Source organism: Triturus cristatus, chromosome 8 (genome assembly GCF_964204655.1).
Source record: "Triturus cristatus chromosome 8, aTriCri1.1, whole genome shotgun sequence".
Lineage (NCBI taxonomy): Eukaryota > Metazoa > Chordata > Amphibia > Caudata > Salamandridae > Triturus > Triturus cristatus.
This window is the reverse complement of record NC_140591.1, coordinates 740,590,330-740,613,458: the sequence shown is the minus strand read 5'-3', so window position 1 is coordinate 740,613,458 and position 23,129 is coordinate 740,590,330. Positions and strand designations below refer to the sequence as shown.

At 43.5% G+C, this 23,129-nt stretch overlaps 1 protein-coding gene across 9 annotated transcripts in view; it reads left to right on the top strand.

Annotated features, from left to right (window-relative positions):
• Positions 1–23,129, top strand: part of LOC146804998 (arylsulfatase D-like) — a 480,817-nt gene that overhangs the window by 125,582 nt on the left and 332,106 nt on the right. Inside the window, exon 1 of one of the 9 annotated variants that reach the window (XM_085622139.1) lies at positions 5,063–5,086. The exons of 6 other annotated variants lie outside the window; for them this stretch is intronic. The gene's annotated coding sequence lies outside the window, so the exon portion shown is untranslated. Of the gene's footprint in view, positions 1–5,062; positions 5,087–5,126; positions 5,264–23,129 lie in introns of those variants that run through there. 2 more of the 9 variants (XM_085622135.1, XM_085622138.1) reach the window with 2 other exon arrangements.

The window sequence follows — 23,129 nt, the reverse complement described above, 5'->3', positions numbered from 1 at the left end:
CTTGAGTTTAGGTTGAGCTTCGAGAATCATTTCGATCAATTGTGGTGAGATGTGTTGCTCCCTCTTTATGGCCTTATTGGGAAGGCAAATGTTGACGCAGATACAGATGCGTTTGGTTGTTTGGGTTTGTTCACTACTACCATGGGAGATACTCATGGAGTGGCACCAGACACTCTTTCAATGAAGCCACCATCATCAAGCTTCTGTAGGTCTGTTTCTATAGCCGGGTGGAGGCGAAATTGAATCCTGTGCTGTCTGAGGGCAAATGAGGGGACCATAGGTTTGATGTGGAGAGAGATTGGGGTGTCGTTTCGGTGACCCAGGCCAGTAAAAAGTCATAGGAAATCGAGGAGCAAGCAGTTAATGTAGCTAGAGAGGCTTACGATGGCAGTAGCAAAGGAAACAAGTTGCAGGTGCTCCACTATGTCGCAGCTGAGGATTATCTTTGAGTCTACTGAGGTGACAAAGAATTTTGTCAGGATGGAGTGAGTGCCATGGGTGGCAAGCTCCCATGGGTAGTATTTGGGCTTCTGTAGGCAGCAGCATCGGTTGTAGGTCAAGAGCATTTAACTGTACCAGTCTAACAATGACTGCTTCTTCGATGTCAATGAGCAACGTGACTGGTGTGTAGCCAATCTGAATTTAAAAAATACAAAAAAGTGATGGATTGGAGGCTTGAATTATTCTCAGCCATTGGTAATTACTCAGGGCCGCATCCCAATACATCTTTACTTTGCACACCATGCCACCTCAGTTTGAACCCACCTATATACAAATATTTCTTGACTGTTGCAGTGGGAACAGTCCAGCCTAAACTACCAAGCCAAAACACAAGCTACCCAAGTCAGGTTTCGCCCTAGTTTTGGGCTCATCGGCCAGGCATGGCTTGGTTCCAATGACACTGTTTGCACAGGCATGTCTAGGCATACCCATCCCACACAGGGAGACACATCAAAGTATACAAAAAAGTTATGGATGTAATGCTTGAATGGATCTCAGCCAGTTCTGCATCCCACTCCATCGTTACTTTACACACCATGCAGCCTCATTTTGTTACCAGCTATATGTAAATCAGTCTCAACCCTGCTCCAATGGGAACAGTTGAGGCCAAACTGCCAAACTAGGTCTCCCTGAACCGGAACACATGCAACCCAGGTCAGATGGTGCAGTAGTTATGGGCTCATTAACCAGGTATTACTTGCCTCCAGTGCCACAGTATGCACTGGACCCTCTGTCTGGGCAGACCTGTCCCACTTAGGGCGACAAATCAAAGTATGCAAAAAGAGAAGTATGGAATGGTTGAATTAACCTCAGCCGGTTGTAAATTCTTGGGAAGGACCTGGCTTGGCAGTGCAGGCTGGACTTTTCTGACTGGAGCAGGGTCACAACTGATTTGCATATAGCTGGGTCCAAACTGAGGTGACACGGTGTGCAAAGTAATGATGGGTTAGGATGCAGCCCCAAGTATTTACCAGTGGCTGAGATTAATTCAAGCATTCAATTCATCACTTTTTTGTATACTTTAGTGTGTCACCCTGAGTGGGACAGGTTTGCCCAGATGGTGTTTCACTGAAACAGAGCTGTACCCTTTTAATGAGCCCATAATTAGGGTGAAACGGGACTTGTGTTTTGGTTGAGCAGACAAGAATTAGCAGTTCAGAATGGGCTGTTCCGATTGGAGCATGGTCAAGACTAATTTGCATATCGGTTGGGTCAAAACTAAAGTGACATGGTGTGTAACATGATGTTGGATTGGGATGCGGCCCTGAGTAATTACCAATTGCTGAGGTTAATTCAAGTATTCTATTAATCACTTTTTTGTATACTTTAGTATGTCACCCTAAGTGGGATGTGCACACTTTGCCACAGGAACCAAGTTGTGCCCAGCTGATGAGGCCATAATTAGGGTGAAACCAGTCCTGGGTTGCTGCTGTTCTGATTCAGGGAGGACATGTCTTGCCAGTTTGGGTTGGACTGTTCCCATTGGAGCAAGGTCAAGACTGATTTGCATATAGCTGGGTCCAAACTGAGGTGGCATGGTGTGCAAAATAAAGATTGGGTTGGGATGCAGCCTGAGCAATTACCAGCGGCCTAGTTTAATTCAAGCATTCTATCAATCACTTTTTTGTATATTTTAACCAATCTAAATTTTGGAATGTGGGGTGGGGTGTCTCAATGGTTGTCCAGGTTCCAAGGTGTATGAAATCAGGAAAGTTTCATAATTGTCTTTTTATGTAGCGGAGTACCTTGAGCTGGTGGTGGCTGGTGTGCTCTCCGGGCCTGGTGACTGGTCTTGTGTGATTGGTCTCACTCCTTGGAGACCTGGGACACCAAGGCCTCTGGTTGTGTGTGTTCGATATCCTCATCAGCAGACTTTTTCGAAAAGGTCGGGGCAATGACTTGTGGCGAAAGTCTTGCCTCTGGCTGGGCACTTAGTTAGCGGGTGTGGGGCTAGCTTGCAGTAGCCCCAGAAGTCTTGTGAGAGTTCCCCTACAGCATTGGGTCTGTGATCATTTGAGCTTGGGGGGCCTTTTGTCACAGCAGTCGTAGTGTCAGTCTTGCTAGGTCGTGAATTGGGTTACCCTGTGGCACTGCCATTTTGTTCTGGTCCGCTTGGTCATGAGAAGGTTTGTGAGAGGGAGTGGGCATCAGAATCTCATCCAGGGGCATGTTGGGCCAGCGGAGGATACAGTGTCAGAGTGCGGTGTAAATGATCTGAACAGATGCCTTCTGCTGTAGAACGTCTTCTGTGGAGGTGCTGGCCAGTTCTTTCAGGTGGGCATAAAACAGTTCGATGGATGCTTCCGCACACTGATCATCTTGGGGATCAAAGTATGCATTGAGGTCTGTGACAGCGCTGTTGAGGTCTTCATCAGCACCAGTCCTAGACAGGTTGCAGAAGAGTTTGAAGATCTGCTCCTCTGTGTAGTGGAGTAACAGGGAGAACCTCAGTTCTCTGTCTGCCTCTTTGGTGGACTTGAAATAGTGTTTCAGGCACACAACCCACATGCGCCAGCTAGAGGCGCCTGTTGCAGAGCCACTTAGCTCATTGAAGGGAAGCATTGGATTCACTGCCAATGGCATCGGCCGGCATAAGTCTCTGTGGAGAAGGTGCAATGATGTAAGGAGGTTGCGGGTGCAGTTTGCACATTCTCCTGCTGCTATGTATCTTTGTAGCAGTTGGTTGCTCTATGCAGTGGGAGCTGGCAGGGTGGGGACGGATGTTCTGGGTTAGAAGGTGAGGCCACAGTGATAACAGTGAGTAGTGTGAAGGTAGTCACAGTAAGGAAGACAGTATGGGTGGCACCAGATGGCAGGACATGCGGAGGAGTCAGGTGCTACGTGGTATGCTGTGGCACAGGGAGGCTGTATGCAGCCAGGAACAGCCATTTAAAGGCTGTGTGTAGTATCTTCTTGTTATGTTTATATGTCCCCTGTTATCTAGTTCCCAGCTGCTCAGCCAGTGTGAGTGTTCTGTCTGGAATGTTGGTGTGATGGACATGAGTGGAATGCTTGGGTGCCTGGTGTGAGTGTGGACAGTTGGACGATGGGCTGAGCAGCAGGCAGGCTGCTCCTGGTGGGGCTGCTACCACTGTTCTTATGGACTTAATAAATAACTTTACAGACACTACTCGGCTACGTCTACTACATGATATCTACGCATGGCATGTACTTGTTACACTGTGTGAATCAGATCACGGTGTGGCCTGTGACGGATGCACACTACTGCGACCGAGTTGGTCAAGTCAAGACACACCAATAAGATGGGGCAGCCTGGGAGCATGTCCAGGGAAGGAGACTACCATCCTCACTGGTATTATTATGTTTCAATCTACCAAGGGAGTTAAGTGTCTCCATTTCAATCTGCGTGTATTTTCGTTTGTGTATGTGTGATTGGTTCTCGAAGTGTTGTCAGACCCTGACAGAAGAAGACAAACACCATCTTGTGAGGACTGAAACACTATGAGGGCTAGTGGTTCCAGGTACTTTCAGGCAAGCAAATCAGAAAGCTGGAAGTGCAGTTATATGTGTTTCTTCATGTTGGGCAGTGGCGGCTGGCATCTACGTGGAGGTGAGCGCATGCACACGCAAAATTATATTTAAACATTTACAGTTACCCGAACATGACATGCTCCGCTCCAAACCTATTCTTTGGCCCCAGAGGAACTGAATACTGCAACTACCTTGCCTAATCCTGACGCTGCTCTCATCCAGCACCACCCTGATTGGAGGGAGCGGCCTCACTCAGTGCTCCCCAGCACAATGGAGGCCTGCTCTTGCTCTCAACCCAGCTGTCCTAAGATGTTTAAAGTGTGCATGTCTGGCTGGCCGTCGCAAGACAGCCGGCCAAAGAGACATGAGAACTTTAAATAGTGCACAGGCAGCACTCTGCCCACCACTTCTCCCTGGTGCCACTGAGCTGGCCCCACCCTGTCCTGACACTCATTTCAAGAGGGTACGATTTTTCATCTCTGCGGCTATGGGGGGCTTTTAAGTGGGGCAACTCTCCTCCGCTCCAATGGAGGAGGCGCCCCTGGTGCTGGGTTCCCTGTAATATCATAGAATGTCTTTGTTCTGGTGATACTAGAGTGGTGGTAGGGACGAAAGGGCTGGGGTGAGCATCAGCTATCAACTAGTGCCTTGAGGGTTCCTTTGATACATTTCTCGATACCTGTTAATAAACATAAACTCAACCTACTTGGGGTTTGCTGATTCCTTTAACTGTTTCCTTGTAACATAACTGATTTTTTCTCCATTATTCTACACAACTATAACTGAAAATTAATCTTTCCTTTAAAACATTTACACTGAATGCGAATAAGATTTTCTATTGTGCAGCTGCTTTAAATATGCTGCCTCCGATAATGACATAAAGATCCAAGCGGATCTGATTTATGTTTATACAGTTACATTTCGTTGCAAATGTTCACTGTTTGTGCAGGATTTAGAGTACAAAGTCCTGGGAAGTAGGTTGCAGATTAACTTTTTCTCTGTATTATTTTGCAGCAATTGCAGTTTTTACTTTTGATCTTTTTGAATACTTTTCACCACGTGACAAATTCATTCAAATATGCTGTTCCTCAGGGTAAGCACTTCAAAATCTTACATGCATGTTTGCTCCAGCAGTTAGCTATAGACCCCAGTTATCTTTCTTGACTAGTGCGACCGGTACATTTCACCCGCTTGAGAAGCTCTTTTGGCTGTGTTGTTAAGATAATACAAGACATATGCTGCAGGAAAGCAAGTCTATCATAACCTGTGGGTAAGCATATCATATTTTTGCAAAACAATTTTTTCCTATTCAGTATAGTTGATTTATACATTTATTTTTAAGGGGAAACTAATATCTGTTTAAACAATATTTAGGGGCATTTTATAATTCCCATTCATGATCTTGCACTGTTCAATAATTGCTTTGCTCATGTTGTGACAGTTGATGTCTCTGATGTGTGTATAGTCATTTTGCTGTTATACTAAATACCAAGGGCCTCATTTATAGGGAATTGGTGTAGGGCAGTGCTGCAAGTCTTCTTGCTGCGCTGCCCTGTACCAATGGTAAAGGGCAGGAATGTATCGTAAGTATGAAATACATTGCATTTGTGGCCTTTCTCCCATGGTGGTGCACAATTTGCTGCTTAGCACTAACGCAGGCACCCTTTCACCTTAGTGCGAGAGTGTCTGCTTTGCATGTAGGATTGGGCACCACCTTGCACAAAAACAATCTAGAGAGGTGGTTTCCTTATTCTACATGTGCTGCAGAATGCAGTACATTTAGAAAGGGGAAAAAAGGGGTGAAATAAAAATATTCCTCCTTGTAATGCCTACTCTGGGGGGGCATAAGGTTATGGCGCTTCTCCAGGTTTACGTGATTAAGTAAATCTGGCACAGCATCAAAACTCATGGGTGCTGCATCGGAAAACTCACCGCAACTCCCATAGCACACCTACCTGACATAGTGTAAGATAACGCCCAGGAAGCCGTGCATTGCTACAATACTGAAAAGTGCAAATTTTACTCACGTCTGACCAGCCCATATGTATTCACATATGCTCCAGGGGGATATTGGGCCATATGTATCATTCCAAATTGCGTTCGCAAACACTGGCATTTGCATCGCATTTTGGCTCAGTCGTTTGTATTAAAGAAAAACTGCCTCGCAAAATAAGGAATCGCAAAATGGCGATTCCTTATTTTGCGATTGCATTTAAGGAATCGCAAATTGCTATTACTTAAATGCAATGTAAGAAGCACGGAATATGTGCAATTTGGCCTTAAGGAATCACAAATTACCACCAACTTCAAGTTGGTGGTAATTTGCGATTTCTCTGAAAAATTCACTTTTTTGCATTTTTCAAAGTGCCATGTGGCTCACATACATGCCCTTAGGGCATGTATGTGTGCCACATGTGCCCACATGCACATTTCAGAGGTGACACCCTGGCACCCTCGAAATTGCATTCTCAATTTGCGATTCTCTAATTGCGAATCGCAAATTGAGAATGTCTTCCCATTCATTCTTATGGGCCTCTAGGGCCATAGGAATGAATGGGGAGGTATTCCTTAATTCGCAATTAAGGAATATGTAGGATTCGCAAAATTATTTTCAAATCCTACATACATAGCGTTTTGCGATTCTCAAATAGCGATTCACAAAAAAATTGTTATTTGAGAATTGCAAAAGAACATTGTGATACATATGGCCCATTGTTCTTCAAGTACTTATCTTTTTTGAAAGCTGCTGTAAGATTGAGAAATAGCTGTGACTAAGTATAATACAAGCTCTGCTGTGATTTTATGGTTTTAAAAATTACCGTCTTTTCTGTATTTACTTATATTGAATTTTATTTCTATGACTTTTATACTGAATGTATTTTTGTAGTTGTATTTATTGATGATTGGATTTTAGCGCGTGTATTGCATTTATGGTGTTCTGCTTTTATGGTTTCAAAAACAAAAACAAATATAGCTAATATTGATTGATTGAGTGAGGCAATGCAGAGACTTGTGCTCTCTTACCTTACTCCATGTCTATGAGGACATTCAAAGCCATGTAAAGTGACTTTAAATGGCCTCATAGATATGGTGGTGAGGTTTGCACTGCTGGAGCGTCAGAAAAAGTGATGCTCCTGCAGTGCAAGCTTCTGATAAATGAGCCCCCAACTATCAACCTACCATCAAGGTAAGTAGATATGAAGTTAAGTATATTAAATCAATACTTTCCTCCCTAAAGGCAGGAAGGTGCTTTAGCCACATTAGGCATTAAAGGATTTGAGAAAAGAATTGTAAAATACACAGTCTGAACAATTTGGACAATAGTAATTATACAAATGCTTTAATGTTCACAGCTTATCTCCATCCGACACCGATTATCTTAGTATAATATATCCAGCTTTTATGAATACTAAGTATACATAGCATTTTTTTATGTGAACATCATAGCTTTTTTACAATGCAGAATATACTCAATATGGGTGTATAACACCATCGTTGTTGGTAGAAGACAGTGAACACTCAGCTAACACGTTTCTCTCTATGGTGGCTAAAAAGCCTAGGGCTTTTTCAAGGCACTGAGTCCGATCAAGTTTGTTGACAGTGAAATTATTAAAGAATGTGTACCAGAGAAATATCAGTTCCTTGGCCTGAGGAGATAAATAGTTTTCCTTGAGATAGATGAGACCATCATGGTACCGTCTTTGTGAGTACATATTGAATGGTATGCAGATTAATCTATTATGGTATAGTTGATCAGGTGCAGATAGATTGATAGATAGATATTGTATTGCACAATTAATTAAAATCATTGCAATCATATAAAAACAATATAAAGTGCATAAGTTCCAATATTATAAAAGGGTATATTAAGGTTTATCACCCTAATATTCTGTGATTTAAAAAAAATAAACACAATTTGGGTAACTATACACATGGGATTTAAAACAGATGTAAAACAGTTAGGCACAACATTATGGATTATAGCTCTTTATGATCATCCAAATACAGGACTGCTTTTACTGCACAGAGGTATTTCATAAAGCATGCCGCCAGCTGCACTGATTAACCTTTTATGCACTCGACCAGGGCAGCTTGACATTTCCGTATGTTTAAAGTATGCCAAATGGGACGAAGCCAGTAAATTTCTCAAAGTGCGTAGTTTCTCACAGCTGCACAGCTGCACAGTATGTGGCTTCGAGATTCCCCCACACGCTCGGCACTGAGTGGATACATTCTCTTTGTACCCTCATCCATACTTGTATGCCAACAGTGGGATCAAGCCAAACTGTAATTTCATTAGTTGACGCTTCATTATTGGTTTTAAGGAGGAGGCCAGGTATTGTGGCAAGGCCCAACTGTTGTAAAGTTTTGATGCCCAGGTTTCATGACTTAAGTTTTTCAGGCTTTGTGCATCATTATCGTCTGACATTATCTTCGCTTGCTTTGTTAAGAGTCTAGCAGCTGCCGAAGGGGGTATAGGGGCAGACCATATTTCCTGAGCTTCCAATACCTCAACACAGTAAGTTAGAAATTCACACCATGTAGACCCTAGGCTGTATATCATTGTCCAGATGTTTTTCTTTAGTGTGTTATCCCGTGCGTGTTTAGCTTTTAGGCAATAGGCTATGAATCTAGCTTTAAGGATCCACTTTCGAGATGAGAGGTTGAATTCCCTACGTATTTGCACATGTGAGGTAGCGGTCGGTAAAAAGAAAACTCTACAGAGGCAGGCTGACTGAGCTCTATCCAACCATGTTGTCAATTTATCTTTCAAGGCTGTTGCATCATGGGCTGGTGACGGTAGAAATTTTGCCCCATTACTCGGATCAAGGGGGTTAGATCTGGTGAGCTTATGGCTTTCCTTGCTCTACAAAAAGCACCCTCTAAGGATTGAGCCATTCCTTGCATCGCGGAGATGTAAACAGACGGCCATCCTTTATGATCGATCCACACTCCTAAATACTTATAGGCGGTGACGATCTCGATAGGTTTACCTTCAATGTGCCATACACCTTTCATTTTTATTTATCGGGAAATTATCATTGCCTTTGTTTTTGCCATGTTTATTTTTAGATTGTTTTCTCTGCAATATAAAGACAATGCAGTTAGCAACTGCTGTAATCTGATCGGAGTTTGATCAAGCAAAGTTGTGTGAACCGCATATTGGAGCGATTGAATTTTATTCCGGCTAATTTGGGAGGGAAATCTCGAGCTTCAGCCAGACAATCAGGTAAGTCAGCCAGGTAAAGATTAAAGAGCATTGGGGCCAGTAAGCATCCTTGCTTCAAACCTTTATTGGTTTGTATCTTTTTGGTGGTGGACCAGGTTGTAGAAACTCTAATCTTGACCCAAGTTTCCGAGTATAGAGCTCTTTAATCTCATCCACAATATTGGGTAGGACACACTGTCGAAGGCAGTTTGGAAATCAATGTATGCAAGATACAAAGCCCTACCTTTTTTTACAAGTGTTGTCTCAATCAGGTGGAACATGCAGATCAGGTTGTCTTCAATATGTGATCCCTTTTGGAACCCTGTTTGCGTGTGAGGGATCAATTTGCACGCTTCTGCCCAAGCCGTCAGTTATTGTAGCAGTATACTAGCATAGCACTTCCCGTCTACATCTAGAAGTGCAATCATTCGATAATTTTCAGGGATGGATCTTGAGCCTTTTTTGTGTATTGGGACATGAAGGGATCCCCTCCATGACTCAGAAATGCTTCTTCCCAGCCTATACTCCCCGAATAAAGGTGCCATAATTATTGCCCATTTCCATGCCGTCCCTTGGTGCACCATGGGTGGGATACCATTGGGGCCAGGCGTTCCTCCAGAACGCATTTCTTTAATAATGTGCATATCTTCGTCGGAAGTTATTACTGTTTGGTCATGTGAGAGATTTTGTGACTCTGTGATCCTATGCACGTTGTTAGAGTTCCTCATGATAGGCGTTGCATAATTATCACTGGATGTCTCCACATAGAGGTCTTCTATGTGGTTTTCTCATGCTGTTGGCAAGATATTTGTAGTTGTAGGTCGCTGGCTGCATCGGAAGCAATTATTCATTCTATTCCAAAATAGCTTTTGGTCTCATGATTTTATTATTTCATGTGCTTTACCCCAATGGTCTTCTTCAATTATTCTTGTGTAGGAGAATCTTGCTTTCCTATATTCCCTGTGAATAGCTGTGAGCTTTTCCTTTAAAGATCTATTTTCAGAGATATCCTTGGTGGTTTTGCGCATTTTCTCATTTATTTTGTGTTTTATTGTCACTATTAGGGGCATATTATCAAGACAGGCGATACAATTATCGCCGTTTTAGCGGCAGAAAGCTCTCGCTAAAATGGCGATAATGGGCTTGATAATATGCTCTATGGAATTCCAATTGAAGCCCATGTTAGATGTCCTTCACATCTAACATGGGCTTCATTTGGAATTCCATAGAGCATATTATCAAGCCCATTATCGCCGTTTTAGCGGCAGTTTTCTGCCGCTATAGCAGCGATAATTTTATCGCCTGTCTTGATAATATGCCCCTTAGTTTTTGTTTTGTGAGGCGATCATTTTTGGAGCAAATTGGTTGGGTCTTTGCTTCGTTACAGCAATGAATTCTTTCCTTGTTTCTTTCAAGAGCAGTTCCCATGGTTTAAAGGGCAAGTCGCCATTAACCTGAGTTACTTTATTCTAGATTGATTCCACTTCTGTATTAATTTTTTCTTGATATTCTACCACCCACACAATTTCGTTTATAGGTTTTTCCTCCTCACCGTTCAGTTTGATTCTTGGCCGGTGGCATTGCATGGATATAATATCACAGGCGATGATTTCGTAATCGTTTGCCCAAGTTGGTGTTACTGCAAAGGCTTGAGATGCGTGAAAATGGGCAATCGAGATCCAGATGTAGTCCAATGTGGAAAATCTAAAATTTGAGGAATGGGTATAAGCTGCTGGCAAATCAGTGGCTGATCTACCGCTTGGGATTCAGAAGCCCAGATGATTGAAAAAAGCTGACAATTTGAGACCATGATTGTCTTTTCGTTGGCACTGACAGCTTATTTCTGGGATGCACCAAGTGGAGTCATTCAGGGTTGCCCGAGGGGAGTTTAGGTCTGAATTCATTGGGTTGGCATTAACATCACCCATTATTATCTATAGATCTTCTGGACACTGGGAATGGAGATCACTTATTGTTGGTAACATTCTACTTAGGGTTGCTCCTCGTTTGATCTTGGACAAATGGAGAAAAATGCAACCTAGATTCATGGATTATTCCGCCTGAGTTGATATGTTTGGTTTTAGCCACTTTACCTTGACAAAAATGTTATCTCCACTGAGCTGCCAGGTTGTTTTTGACATAAATTGCCACCCCTCCCGAGGCATAGCCTCCCACCTGAGAGGTAGTGCTGTGTGATTAATAGACTGTGTAGTCCCGCCATGGTGTTGAGTGCACGGCCCACGTTTCTTGTACAGCCATGATATCATAACTCTGGAGGTGTTGTATTGCATTCCTTTTGTCTTCATTAGCCGTTAGACCCCTAATATTCCAAAAACACATTTTTAGCTTGGAAGCAAGATTGTGCTTGTTAGGAAGGACCGCAACGCTTTTAGGGACGAGGGTTTTCGGCACGTGTTAGCCATGACCAATCTTTGCTGTTCTTTCCCTTAGTCAGGCATAGGCGTTTGCCCCCTTCTGAATCCATTGTAATTTGTATTAACCCTTTGCTCCACGGTTTTGTCCTCAGGCCATCTTCAATGTCATGCAAAATGGACCTGTTGGGGCTTTTATTGTGTCCTTACTGTCCTCTCTTTCTTTGCATTTTCAATTATGTTTTGCCTGCAGTTCTGTAGTGACACCTCCTGTTTTCATGATCGCTGGATATTTTATTGGTGCCGGGTTTCTGATCTGAATCCCCGATACATCAAATAGATTTTTATTTTCCTTACGGGCATTTAACATGGCCAGTTTAGCGAAAGCAACCTCTGTTGTCTCATTTATTTCGCCAGGCTCAGGAGCGAGAAAACCAACGCTGTCGATATCTGTAGTTTTTATATTTTCTAAACACGGGATATTTGAGCAAAGCTTTAAGATGTTCCCTCTGTTGAGGGTGTCCTACTTCCCCTGCGAGATATATTTAGGTCTCTTTCTTGGCACACTCAATTTATTTGGAGACACTTGACATTTTTACAGCTTACGTGGCTGTTTATATATTCTTCCCCTTCTCCTTAGGAACTGACACCACCCATATTGCTGTTATATTTAGGATATAGCCTTATCTTTAGATTTCCTGGGTTTTTGTGTTGAACCGAGGTAGGAGGTTTCTGTAGGTGACGTGCAGAGCATGTCTTCAAGGTGTCAGTAAAAAGTCAGGCTCATCCCAGGGGGTCACCAGATTAATCCAATGGAGAGGTTGTATATTATTTTTGCCAACAATTTCGAACATATTTCTATTTTAATGACTGTATATTTGATTACCTTGCAGGAAAGCTTATGCTCAATACAGCATTCCTTATTTGGTTATGATAATGAGCCAATTATAAAGGCTCCAGGGCTGATTTGTTCACTTTGAAATGGTATGTCATATACCATAGGTCCGATCTGTTTGTTATGAAAAATGACAACTAAAGCAATAGGCTTGACTTATGAATTGCAAAAATCATTTGTTAAAGCCAATTGACCCTTAACGGTGGACTGGTATTACTCTGTGGTAAAGGCCATTGGCAGGTATTTTGTTTCACTGAATCTCATAAACTACTCTAGTAGGCATGGATTTTGGTGTTGGTTACCTCCTTTGATGAACCCTCAGGGCAGAAGATTTGTGTTGTGGCAATTCACAGGATAGCCTGGCCTGTGCAGTTGTCTGCGAGGCAGTTTTAATAAAAAACATTTAAAAAATCTACATACATATATATATACATATATTCCCATTCTTCTTCTCCCCATCACAGTACACTGCAGAGGGAAATGGGTTCACCTATTTAGCCACAGGCTCTACTGCCCTCTGACTGACGGCCTTTTATTTGATCACATGAGCACAACTGCCTTAAAATAAATTTGCTTCGATGCCTGGCCTGGTGGACCAGTGCTGTAGATTTCTGTTTTCTTTCTTTCACTTTCTCAGATGACCTTTTATTTATTTCCCTCCCTTTTTTTTAGTGTGCCTGTAGCTCCCCTGACAGCATAACGGGTCATTTGCTTGCCGTTCATGTCATTGGCAGTGAGCCACATCCTGTGCTACTACCTATTACCATAATTAACCTAATGGCTTCCCACTGTTATGTTTAATTTTATGTTTGTATTGTAAGCATATGTCCACCAAGCTTTGTTGGTGGCATCAATTCTTTTTTCTACTTTTATTCTTTTAATTTGCCTTGCCTATCCTTGTTCAAATTGTGTGTCTGTTTAATTGCAGATACGTAAATGGGTGAATGTAAAAATGAATCAGTAGATGAGAACAAGGATGAGTGTCAGAGTGTATGATGATTTACAGAGTGCCTAAACTCATCAGGACTGACGGGGCATTTTCTCTTATAAGCCAGATGTTTAGCATTCCTAATGTTTGTGTGCATTTAGGACCTTAACCTGTTTGGTGCTGAGAACAGAACAGTTCTGTCATCTCCACACAACCAGGAAATCCCTCTGCTGTTTACAGCAGAGGGATTTCCTTTTTTCGTTTTTCAACCTCGGGAGTTGAGGAAGAGTTCCCCCAACCTACCAAGAATTGTTTTTTCTATGTAATGGTGTTCACACGTATGGTGCGCTGTTGTCATTACATTGAAAATGAAACTGAAATGAGCTGATCGACTCAATTCAGTTTCATTGCCTACGTGCTCACAGGGGTATCTCAGCCCCCCATGTACCTAGGCAGATGGGCGAGGTCTCATTGGAATGGGGAGACTCTCCTCGTTCCAAGGGTATCCTTCTCTGGTGGATCCCGGATTGGGGATCGTGGAAGGAAGACAATTTCAAAGCAGGGATCCACCCACTAGACACCACGAAGGGGGGAGCAGTCGCTTGGGCAAGGGCTTTTGCTGCCCCAGTAAATTATGGCCATATCCAGGCTTTTTTGCGCCCCCCTGGGGAGCAGAAGCACGTGATCTGCCCCTCAGGGGGGCAGAAAGCCCACTAAGACCAAGGGATTTATTTGCATAAATATATATTTAGGAGTGGAGGCCTCCCTGAATGGGCATTTTAATGCCCCTACACCTCCCAAACATTTCTAGTCTTTCTGCCCCCCCCCCCCGGATGCAGATAGGGCAATAGACCCCAATCTGCCCACCAGGGGAGGTGGAAAGTCCACTAGGCAGCAGGGATTATTTTTTTTATATAAGAGGGCTGGGGGCTGCCCAGAATGGGCAGCCAATGCCCCAACCCCCCAAACACAAAAAGGATAGTATTCCCCCCGAGGGGCATATGGGTGTTAATACCCACTACCTGCCCCGCGGGGGACAGAAAACCCACTTGAAACCAGGGATTAATAAAAAAAATAAGGGTGGAGGCTGTCCAGAATGGGCATGCCAAAGCCCCCACCACCCAAAACAATGGGCACGGTCTTTCTGCCCCTGAGGGCTTTGGGGGCATAAACCCCCGATCTCCCCCCTGGGTGTGGCAGAAAGCCTACTAGGCTCCAGGGACTATTTTTTCTTCTTAGTGTAGGGGTGGGGGCTGCCCTTAATATGCATACCAGTGCTCGGGCTGCCCTTAATATTCATACCAGTGCCCCCACCCCACCATAAAAAAAGGGCACAGTCTTTCTGCCTGAGGGGATAGGATGGCAATATCTCCTGATCTATCCCCCGGGGGGGGGGGCAGAAAGCCCTGTCGGCACCAGGGACGATTTTTTCCCTGTGCAGGGGTGAGAGCTGCCCTGTAAGGGCATGCCAATGTCTCCAACCCCCCCAAAAATGGGCACAGTCTTTATGCCTTCCCTGGGGCAGATATTGACAAAAGCCCCTGATCTGCCCCCCTGAGAGGGGTCAGACAGCCCACTAGACACCAGGGACCATTTTTACTTTGAGTAGGTTTGGGGATGCCCAGAATGGGTATATCGATGCCTTCAACCCCTAAAAATACTGGACACAGTCTTTCTGCCTGCGGGGGCATATGACGGCAATATCTCCTGATCTACCCCACAGGGGGGCAGAAAGCCCTCTAGGCACTGGGGATTTTTTTTCCTTGTGCAGGGCTGAGTGCTGCCCTGAAATGGCATGCCAATGTCCCCAACCCCCCCCAAAAATGGGCACAGTCTTTTTGCCTCCCCTTAGGGGCAGATATTGACAAAAGCCCACTAGACACCAAGGACCTTTTTTACTTCGTGTAGGGTTAGGGCTGCCCAACATGGGCATGCCAATGCCCCAACTCCTAAAAAACAAATGTACACAGTCTTTCTGCCCCCGGGGGCAGGTGTTGGTTATTACCCCCTATCTGCCCCCACCCAGGATTGGTTTGGGGGCATTTTAGGGAGTGGAATCATAGTCAAGGGTCTTTCATCTTTTTTTAGGCACACATTTTAGCCGTTTCTGCCTCCCTTGGGGGCAGATCAGTGATCATTTTAGGATCATTTGTCCCCAAGGAGGGCATAAAACTACTAGATACCACAGAAAGATTCTGTGTGTGTGCGTGAACTGGAGTTCGGCTGACCATCTGCATGTATTGACGTTTGGCTCGCTGTTTGTGTACTGGCACTTGGCTGGCGGTATGTGTGGACTAGCACTTGGTGACAGTGTGTGTAGATTGGCGCTTGCCTGGCAGTGTGCATCGATGGCGCTTGGCTGGTGGTGTGCGTGGACTGGTAACTGGCTGGTGGTGTGTGTGGACTGTTGCTTAGTTAGCAGAGTGGCTAGGGTATATTCCCCAGTGTTTTTTGTGCCTATAATCCTCTGCAAAACTCTAATTTGGCTTCAAAATTCACATTCTCCTCACATGTCTGTGCGGGAAAGTTGAAGGGTCACCACACTGGCACGAATTTCCTACCACCAAACGTTCCCCTCGATCTCCTGATAAAAATGATACCTCACTTGTGTGTGTGTCACACAAGCAGAGTCAGCCTTAAAACAAATTTAACAAACGGACCTTATACACACGATTTGGTTCACACAAGTGAGGTAACATTTTATCGGGAGACAGAGGGGAATGCTGGGTGTTAGTAATTTTGTGTCAGCACGCTAACCACACACAGAAATGTGAAGAGAATTTGATTTTTCAGCTGAATTTGGGGTTTGCAGGGGATTCTGGGTAAGAATGCGTTGGGAGATCCACACAAGCCACACTTCCCTGGACTACTCTGAATGTCTAGTTTTAAGAAATGTCTGGGGTTGATAGGTTTACCAAGATGGCGGCCAAGCCTGGGAACAAAACCCAGTTCCCCCCTCCTCTATCTATTGCAAAAGGGGCTCCTGCGTTTTGGTCCCAGGGTCAGCGACCATCTGAGGAAACCTATCAAACCTAGACATTTCTGACAACTAGACACATGGGGAACTCCATGGAGGTATTGCTTGTGTAGATCCCCAACATTTTCTTACCTAGAATCCCCTGAAAACCTCAAATACAGCTAATAAAAATCACATTTTCTTCCCATTTCTGTGTGGGGAAAGCATAGGATCACAGGCCATCACAAATATCCTACCACCCAATATTTTCACAGGTCTCCCAATAAAAATGCTACCTCACTTGTGTGGGTGGGCCAAGTGCCCACAACAGGGAAGGACCCAAAACATATTGTGGTAACATCAACATTTTTATTAAAAAATGGCCTACGTTTTTGGTCCTGCGCTCACCAACCATCTAGTGAAACCTACCAAACCCAGGCAATTCTGAAAACTAGACACCTGGGGGAGTCCAGGGAGGTGTGGCTTGTGTGGATCCCCAAACGTTTTCTTACCCAGAATCCCCTGCAAAACTCAAATTTAGCTAAAAAAGAATTCTTTGCATTTCTGTGCGGGTTCACCACGCCGACACACATTTACTACCACCCAGCATTCCCCTTGGTCGCCCAAGTATAATGATACCTCACTTGTGTGGGTGGGCAAAGGGCCTACGACTTGGAATAGCAAAAAATTTGAGATTGAGGAGAGAGCACGGAGAGCTCTAAGTGCTGTAATTTTTTATAAAATATGTTGTTAAGGCTGACTGTATTGGACACCTACACAAGTGAGGTATCTTCATTATTGGGAGATCAAAAGGAACACTGAGGTGATAGGAAATTTGTGCCAGCGTTGTGATCCCAGACTTGGGGTAATGATGGGTGGGTGTAAGTTTGTGGCTTCCCACAAATTCCAGAACTTTCCATCACAGTGATGTGAGGAAAATGTGTTTTTTGGGTGGCAAAGTTTTAGGTAACAAAACCAGATACGAGTCACACAAGTCATCCCATCCGGGATTCCCCTGGGTGTCTACTTTCTAAAAATGCACAAGTTTTCTAGGTTAATAATGGCGATTTTGGAAGGAGACACAGCCACGTATTACGGTGGTTGAACGTTCATTCTCTGGAGACTACCCTCTCCACATGGACTATTGTGTCTGAGCCATTTCTGAAATCGTATTTTCATTTAGCTAAAAGGTGGCTACATGCAATTTTCATATTCTGAAAAACGAAATCTTCATAAGGACTATTGTGCTCAATTATTTGGTGTTCTGACATCAATTCTATTTAAAAGGTATCAATCGTTTCCATATCAACCTTGGAGCGCCTCCATAATCAGAACATTAATTTTTTATCATATTGTAAATTCATTCCTTGCCACCTTAAGCCCTGATGAAGTTCCAAAAGGTTTTATCTTTGGGGAACGAAGTGCGTTGGCTGTTTTTACGAACAATTGTGAAATAAAAAAAGAGATTAAAGAAATACCAACGGACTGCATGTGTTGTGTTCGGTGCACCTCCTATTGCTTAAAGTACTTTGGGAATCAGTAACCAGTGGCACCAAAAGGTGACAGGTGCCGGAGTATTGTGCACGATCACCCTTATACGGCAGCAGAGATACACTGATAGTGCTATCCATTAAGTCCATCACCTTGCATTGCTTTAAGTTTTCTAGGTTTCCGTAGGTGCTGGCTGAGCTAAGGCCGAAAATCAACAGCTAGACAAATTGCAAAAAAAGTGTCAGTTTTCAGTTAGAAATGTGATGTGTCCATATTGTGTTTTGGGCAGTTTCCTACCGCAGGTGCTAAGCCTACCCACAAAAGTGAGGTACCATTTTTATTGAAAGACTTGAGGGAATACTGGGTGGGTGAAAGTTTGTGACTCTGCAGATTCCACAACTCTCCATCACAGAAATGTGTTTTTATTTTTTACAAAGTTTGAGGTTTGCATGGGATTCTGGGTGACAGAATCCTGGGGAGAGTCACACAAGTCACCCCATCCTGGATTTCACTGAGTGTCTAGTTTTCACAAATGTACAGGTTTTCTAGCCTTCCCTAGGTGCCGACTGAGCTAAGGCCCACAATTCACAGCTAGGCATGTTGCAAAAAAAGGGCTATTTTTCAGTGGGTAATGTGATGTATCCACGTTGCGTTTTGAGTCGTTTTTTGTTGCAGGCACTAGGCCTACCCAAACAAGTAAGGTAACATTTGTATTGGGGTACTTGGGGGAATGCTGGGTTGGTGGAAGTTTTTGGCTCTTCACAAATTCCAGAAAGTTCCAACACAGAAATGCGAGGAAAATTTGTTTTTTTTGCAAAGTTTGAGGTTTGTAAGGGATTTGTGGTAACAGAACCTGGGGAGCGCCACACAAGTTAAACGATCCTATATTCCCCTGGGCGTCTATTTATCAAAAAATTACAGGTTTGCTAGGTTTCCCTAGGTGCCGGCTAAGCTAGGATCCAAAATCCACAACTAGGCACATTGCAAAAAATGGTCAGATTTCAGTGAAAAAATGGGATGTGTCCATTTTGCTTTTTGGGATATTTCCTCACATGGGCAAAAGGCCCACCCACACAAGTGAGGTACCATTTGTATTCGGAGTCTTGGGGGAATGCTGGGTTGGTAGAAGTTTGTGGCTTGTCACAAATTCCAGTACTTTCCAATACAAAAATGTGGGGAAAATGTGTTTCTTTTCACTCACAAAGTTTGAGGTTTGCAAGGGATTTGTGTTAACAGAACCTGGTCAGCGCCACACAAGTCAAGCCATCTTAGATTCTCCTGTGTGTCTATTTTTCAGAAATGTACAGGTTTGCTAGGTTTCCCTAGGTACTGGCTAAGCTAGGAACCAAAATCCACAGATATGCACATTGCAAAAAAAAGATTTCAGTGAAAAAATGGCATGTGTCCATGTTGCATTTTGGGCTATTTCCTGTTGTGGGCACTAGGCCTACCCACAAAAGTGAGGTACCATTTTTTGGGAGACTTGGTGGAATTCTGGGTGCTTGGAAGTTTATGGCTTGCCACAAATTCCAGAGCTTTCCATCACGCATATTTGAAGATTTTTTTTTTTTTTACAAAGTTTGAAGTTTGCAAGAGATTCTGGGTAACAGAACCTGGTGAGAGCCACACAAGTCGCCCCACCCTGCATTCCCTTGGGTGATATTTAAAAAAAAAATACAGGTTTGCTAGCATTCCCTAGGTGCCGACTGAGCTAGACACCAAAATCCACAGCTTTGCACATTGTAAAAAAAAAATGCAGTTTTCAGTGGAAAAATATGAGGCGTCCATTTACATTGTGGGCCATTTCCTGTAGCGGGCACTAGGCCTACCCAATCAAGTGAGGTAGCATTTTTATTGGGAGACTTGGCGGAATGCTGGGTGCATGGAAGTTTGTCACAGAAATGCGAGGAAAATGTGCTCTTTTGACAAAGTTTGAGGTTTGCAAGAGTGATTCTGGGTAGCAAAACCTGGTGAAAGCCACATAAGTCACCACATCCTAGATTCCCCTGGGAGTCTGTTTTCCAAACATGTACAGGTTTTCTAGGTTACCCTAGGTGCCGGCTGAGCTAAGGCCCAATATCCACAGCTAGGCGCATTGCAAAAAAAGGTTTAGTTTTCAGGGGAAAAATGTGGGGGCATATTATCAAGGACGGCATTAAAAATTATCGCCGCTTTTGCAGCAGAAAACTGCTGCTAAAGAAGCGATAATGGGCTTGATAATATGCCCTTGAGAATTCCAATAGAAGTCCATGGTCACACCAGAACATGGTCTTCTATTGGAATTCTAAAGGGCATATTATCAAGCCCATTATCGCCGTTTTAGCTGCAGGTTTCTGCCGCTAAACCGGCGATAATTTTAACGCCATCCTTGATAATATGCCCCATGGTGTCCATAAGTTCTAAACCTGTTTTAGACTCACAATCTGATGGTTCTTTTTTGCAGCATGAAAGTGTAAAGGGGAGGAGGCCAATCAAATGATCAATACTTCTATGAGACACATAGTAACTACGGACAACTTACCTGAAATTAGTTGATTTGGTAAAAAGCCAAAAATAACTGAACATAGAGACACCTCAATACAAGAGTGTAAAAGTACATCGGAATTAGCATAAATACAAATCTGTATATCCAATTTAGCCGATGCAACATAAGTAACACAATTAGTTCAAGAAGCAAAATGCAGAAGATCAGAAAGCATGAGACCAAATTTCCCTGCATCAGGGGTTGGTGAGTAAAAAGCTAAATCTATCCCGACACTAGCACTAAGATGACATCTCTACTTAAGCATTTCTAAGTGGAGGGTAAAAGGTAGCATAATGTGGAGGCTTTCTAAGAAGTCTCTCCACTATATGGGTCGTGTAACATGAAGCTACCAAGACAGTGCTTGTTCTCAGGTGCTCTCTCTCTGAAGGCTAAGGAAGAAGTGGCACACTTTCCCTACTTTCACAGCACATAACATTCCCAGATTTCGCTTTGGGGACAACCCTGAAGGAAATTTTCCATTGGACAACGGTGTTCTTTCTTCAATACTTTTTGGCCTTGGTTCCCACACCACCTCTTGTGTGAAACACAACGACCTTCGTTTATTGACTCAAGTCACATGATTGTAAATTCTTTTCTCCTTGTCTCCTGGCCTGACTAATAAAACAAAGACATTATTCTAACTAACAAGAGTGCTTCTTTCAACTTCAACACAAAACGTGAGAAAGAGCAAATTCCAAAGCACACATAAAATTCTAACTGTTAATTCTAAAGCAAGAGTTTTCCAGGGACCTGCATTTCAGGCCTATGAGATTCAGCTAACAGAAGAAAGCATCATGTGAATTTTACGAATTTGCATTACATTAAGGCACTTCAATTAATGCATTTACCTACATGTAAAAGGATATGATTAATAAGCACATCTAGTATATGAATGTTTGTCAGTTGCAAAACACAAGTTCTTTATGTTAATGTTTTCAGCTAGTTACATTCATTCTCTACGTTGATTTGATAATCTACATTAAAATAACCTAAAGCACATTACGTTTTCATGTTATTATGTTTCCCGATACTCACACTTCACATTAATACAACAAAGGATTATATGCAGGTTCGGTCTACAAATGATTATGATGCACCCCTACAATTAAATGTGATTTCTGCTACATCAGGGCCGTGTCCTGTTTCAGGCACTATGCCTACCCACACAAGTGAGGTACCAGAACTTCTCTTAGCCTTGTGAGCCTTGGTCCATTCAAACTTCGTATCCTGACTGTTAAACTTACCAACCAGACCCCTATGTCTCTCTTCTACTTGATCTACAAATTTCTTTTCCATGTCAGTTAATATGCAGGTTAGGTTATGTCTATGCGCATAAGCAGTGTCTAATGTTACTATTGGTGCTAAATATTTTCCCATTCTGTCTTCTTGCTTATAATAATCGTATTTGTTCAACTGTTTATAGACAGGTATTTCTGAGACTACCACATCATAATTTGATAAATAGTACTCTTAATGACCTTTTCCATAAAACATACTAGAAGCACACTAAAACTAATGTCATAAGTCAAGGGTAAGTTACGATACCTAATCCCTTCCTCAACCAAAGCAGGCAATTGCATACATGCATAACAATCTCTCACTTCCATGTTGCTGACGTACTCATATAGCAACTTAGCATAAGCAGTCAGAGTATAATCACCTTTAGACAATTCTACATGAAGAGTACGACTAGTTTGTTCTATTAAGCTATTTTCAGATCCTATTGTACCCTCATTTGAGGCAGCAGTGGTAGTGTGGATGTCCGATGTACCCCCACTCCATATTCCTCAACATTATGTGCTCTTAAAATGGATTCAGTAATGACTACAGCTATGACTATGATTACTCCTACAATTAGTGTACCTATAATACATTTGTGCTTATGAATCAAATTTCCAGACTCCATTTTCAAGGTTGCTCGGATTACAGCTTGTGAGAGGATTAACACACAGAGGGGCATATGTACAAGCCCCTATAGCCAATGGAACATCACTTTTTGTGACATTTCCGTGGCAATAGAGGCTTTGCCTAATTTACAAGGCAGCGTTAAGCCACTTAACGTGGCTTAACTTTGCTTTGTAAATAAGGGCTCCATTCACGCTATGCTTAGCGTGAAAGGGGTGGGCAGTGAGTGTTGAGAGTGAGCATTCCACAGCAACACCCATTGATTATTTTGACGATGCCCCCTATTTGCAAATGCAAAAAGAACTATTGATGGACAGAATGCAGAACAATGTCATACAGTCACCTCAGTACAGAGATCTGGGCCTAAATACATGGGGCCCGATTCACAGAACAAACTTAAGCCAAAATCCTAAACTTAGTACCATTTAGGTATTCACAGAATGCACTTACTACTTCTGGTATTCACAGAATGAACTTACTACTTTTGCGATTCACAGAATAAACTTACTACTTTTGCTATTCACAGAATGGATTTAAGACTACTAACTTTACGTCCGCACTCGGGCCGGAAATTCCGGCCCGAAGGCGGAGCTTCCGGGCCGGAGGCGGAGCTTCCGGCCCGGAGGCGGGGCTTCCGGCCCAGAGGCGGAGCTTCCGGCCCAGAGGTGGAGATTTTAAATCTCCGCCACTGGCCGGAATCCCCACCTCCGGCCCGGAAGCTCTGCCTCCGACCCGGAAGCCCCGCGGTGGAGATTTTAAATCTCCGCCACTGGCCGGAATCCCCACCTCCGGCCCGGAAGCTCTGCCTCCGACCCGGAAGCCCCGCCTCCGACCCGGAAGCCCCGCCTCCGTCCCA